Source organism: Leptinotarsa decemlineata, unplaced genomic scaffold, assembly GCF_025532065.1.
Source record: "Leptinotarsa decemlineata unplaced genomic scaffold, Ldec_3_MD MMD2_tig00000199_RagTag_RagTag, whole genome shotgun sequence".
Lineage (NCBI taxonomy): Eukaryota > Metazoa > Arthropoda > Insecta > Coleoptera > Chrysomelidae > Leptinotarsa > Leptinotarsa decemlineata.
Window position 1 is genome coordinate 13,819,664 of NW_027412544.1, and position 4,691 is coordinate 13,824,354.

A 4,691-nucleotide genomic window follows, 5' to 3' on the forward strand; every position below is an offset into this window, starting at 1 on the left:
ACACAATTATTAGAGTTATTTGTTCGAATGCTATGAGGAGTATCGAAGGTTTTTTTTTGAAAAATACAATAGTCATTGACCCTTACTTACACTGTATTTTTAGATATGAAAATGATATTTGTTTGATTGACTATTAGATTATTATTGTGAGATGGGTGAAGGATTGTTAGTTATGATGATCCGTTTTGGAAGATTTATTGGTTAATACAGTCCGTGTTGGTGGTTATGATGATTTATAATAAAAGATTCATTCGTTAAGATGGTTCAAGTTAGTTAGTGGTTATATCAATGAAAAAATTGTCAGTAATAAATCAGTTTTTGGTGAAGTCAACATGAATATTTCACCTGAAGCAAAGTGTTATGGTTTGGTTATCCAAGATAGTGGATATACTATAAGAGTAAAGTCTATTTCGATTGAAGGCAATATTTTGAAGATATTCCAATTAACTGATGGTTTAAAAGAACTTTTCACTAAATGTGAAAGGATCACTGAACAAGATCTTAGAGAGTGATCCAAACATACTACTATACTTATTGAAGAATCTACATGAATCCGCAACGAATATTATGAGGGTATTGTAAACATACTATCTGAATTAAGAATAATAAATATAATTGAGTAGTAATTTATTATGTATGTGTAATTATATATCATTTTCTTATTTACAATAGATTGTAGGTACGCTAGCGTAAACCATACTCAATCCAATGGATCAGTGGAAAGATTTCACGAACCCTACTTGGAATGATTAGAGACCATTTGGCAGAGCACCCAAATGACCACCCTTTTAACGTATTACCATATGCTGTAATTAATATGTTATAACAATTCTGTAAATAAATCTCATGGATTTACCCCTCCTGAACTAGTATTTGGTCACACAGCTAGTAGACCTCCCGAAACCTTGTATAATCAAGAACACCTTGTTACTATTACTGTAAGAGACCCCAATAATAGTATTTCTCACTAAGTATTATAAAAGTCGCACGCGGAAAAATCGAAAAAAAAAGGAGAAAGCAAAAATTCGTTTCCACCGGAACATCGCAGGTAAACCACCATATTATAAAGTAGGCGATAAAGTCTATTTGAAAGAATCACAAATAAAAGGCAAATTGCAAAACAAATTTAACGGACAGTTCATAATAGAACAAATTATACACCAATTTTATGAACAGGCTAAATAAGGATGAACATCAATTAGAAAACCTATTGAAAAACCAAATATCGGTAACTACTTCTGTTATTCAAAATTTCAACACAACTATAAGAAAACTACAAGTTGACGAACAAACCTTCAACAAAGATATAAAAGTAATTGAAAAATCGATAATAGAATTGAATGACAGAATGAGTCAAATAGAAGCAAAATTGAACTTCATAAAAATTTGTGAAAAACTCATGGAAAGCTTCCTATATTTACAAGAAAATGTAAATTACGTTTTAGATTCTATCACATTCACATGATGGAACATTATTCATTCTTCAATCATAACACCGGAACACTTGGTGAATGCATTTTGTTAGAATTATCCCAAAATTTAAGAAGGAATAACCTTCTACTTTCTCCAAAACTAGAGAAAGTTGCTCAATTTCTTGAAATAATAGAGCTTGAAGCATTTCAAACCAAATCCAACTTGGTTTTTGTACTCAAAATCCCACTAATAGGAAATTGAAACAAATTTATGGTTTATAATACTTTCCGAACCATTACAAGTGACTGAACTGTCTCGGAATGAATCCAAAAATGAAATTAATCAACAAAAATTCCATAGTTACTCTCGAAACCGATTGTAGTGCATTTATCGGAATCACGAAAATTCAAGAGGATTCCAGATTTACAAAATTATCAAATGTTTCGTATGGATCACATCCAGTCCTAATTCCATAATATTGCTGTAATGAGATCCCGGACAAATCGAATCTCCCGAAGCTGAAGCCGCTGAAACTAAGCGACTTAAACGTCGACGATTTGGATATCGCAAAGCATAAATTGGATTCTTATTCAAAAACTCTTGACGATTTGATAAATCAACCTTATGTAACCAAACGCATCTCATAGTTTACACATTTGACTATCATACTCATAATTGTACTAATAATTTTGTGAATTTTCTGTAAGTACAGCTGTGCCGTAATTTTGCATTTCATTCCCAGTCAAAAAAAGTTGCTGCATCGAACCAACTTTTTGAATATGAAGAAAGTTGTTATATGTTGTTTATTGACCTTCTCCATTCATAACCAAGTAAAACAAGATCAAATGTCAAGACTCTGCGGAATCAACATCTGCTAATAGGCAGTTTTTCAAATTACTTCCGTCCTTTCTTTGGATGATTGCCACATTTTTTTTGTATCAAGATGGAGTAGTAGAAAGCCAAAAACTTTCTTTCCCAAAAATTAATCACTCCTAAAAATATAACCCCTTCAATTCAGATAAGGGAATTAATACAGTTCAAAATCAAGACATTGATAGTAATGATAGGGACAGCACTGAATAGAATAGGCATAATCGTATCAAGAGAAATTATATTGGAGAAACAAGATTTTTCAATCCTGCTTTACAGTTTAAAAGAAATGAAAAAACATGGAAATACAGAAACAGGAATCAGAAGGGGTATATAAATAGCTATGTACAGTAAGTAAATGATGGGTCATTTTAGGGTTATTAGAAAAGGAAGACGAAATTGTAAACAGGTTTTTTCAGTAAAAAATAACAAAAGAAATATGTGATATCGAGCTAGGACATATTATCAAAATGAAAATTTTAGGAAAAAATAATGTTGGAGGCGAATTTAATGATATAGATAATGCTGATTTAATGCTAGGCACATTTCTACAGTCTAATAAAACGTTTGTTTGAAGGTGGTTGACAATGTTTCGTGGTGTATTTCATCAGTTCGGACTTCCATTGTCTGATATAATATGAATTGATTTGAAATCCCTGAATCTGAAAAAAAATAAAAAGATTAACCAAAAAACAATAATTCCATTAAACAAAAAACTGAAATTACAAACAAATAACAACAAGCAACAACCAAAAAAATAAAAAATAGAAATATTAATACAAGCTGAAAATTAAAAAAATATTATTAACAAAAAATTTTAAATAAAAAGATTCCAAACCAAGTTAAATAACGACGTTTTGATTGTTAATATTTTAATATTCAGCTTGTATTAAAATTTCAATTTTTTATTTTTTTAGTTGTTGCTTGTAGGTTATTTCTTTGTAATTTCAGTTTTTTGTTTAATAAAATTGTAATTTTTTGGTTAATATTTTTAATTTTTCACATATTCTTTCAGGGATTTCAAATCAATTTATATTATATTAGACAATGAAAGTCCGAACTGATGAAATATAGCCTAACAAAAGTTGCAATGACAAGGCGCAAAAAGTTATTGGTTAGTTTATTTTTTCTTCATTGAAATTTCGTTAGATATGTAAAATAAATGAAATATGTAGTTTGTGTCAAAGCTTTCTTCCGGGTCTGCAGGTTTTTATGCTCGACGTTTTGTCTACAATTGCGGTATACATCACCAAAGGCAGTAAGGGCAGAATCACATTTTGTAGTTTCCTCATCATCTCAGAAGTCATTATCAAAATGTGAGTGTTCCCTCTTCCTGAGAAGTAACTTGTTATTTCATACACCAAATATTTGTAATATACATAATTATAATTGGAACAGATGCCATAAACAGAAATACTTTCATATTTTAAATGAAAGACTATTGATATACAATTTTACTAATAAGAACAATTTCTTATACTTGGTTTTCTTTGAAAGACAATTGATTAATTCCTTACAAAAAACTAGCATTTGTCTAGTGACAAGAGAAATCCTTTACATCCTATCGAGATTTCATAAAAATTATTTATAGAATTAGATATTTCAATATCACACAGGAATTTCATTTGTTAATTACAAGACAAATGTTTTATGTACATTGTAACTAAATATGAGTAAGAGTGATTTCAATGTTTGAAATATGAAATAAGCAGTTGTTTCAGTACATTTTTTTCCAATTTGTTTCTGGGGGAAAATTCAGTGTTTAATTTTTTATACTGATGAGGAGTTGAAGATATAAAGGCAACTGTTTTTACTGAATCTTCCAGAAATCCGCTTCTTAGAGACAAGAAGTTTTTTAAGATCATTACTTTTTTATTTTTTATTACTTACCTATTTTATATTACATGTTGTTTTCTTTTACTGATGTATGTGTATGTATTCTTAAATTATAATTGAGAAAACATGATTTTCGTGTAATTCAAATATTCATAATTATTGGACTTTTTCTTCCAGTCTAAATTTGAAGAAGTTTTTTTGCGTGATCCTCTCATCGACATATTCAATATTTATTCCTTTCTTTAGAAGTTTCCCACTCTTTGATGGACAAGCAATAAACCAAACAGGTTTTTCCCAGTTTGAAAATATTTTTCAATTCCCCATTTTTTTGTATAGGAAACAGCTTTGAATTTGATATCTTTGAAACTTTCAATATAAAAATAATTAATAGTATCAGAATTATTTTTATTATCCTTAAATTTTGTTATACAATAGCAAGTTCACAGCAGAATGTTTCTGATTTAATATGAACTGATTCTTTAAAAAAGTCTAGCAAATAAAAAGTGTATTTTAAAAAATGAGCACTTGTTTATATGGTTTACATATAAAGAGCAATTACCAAGAAAATCCAG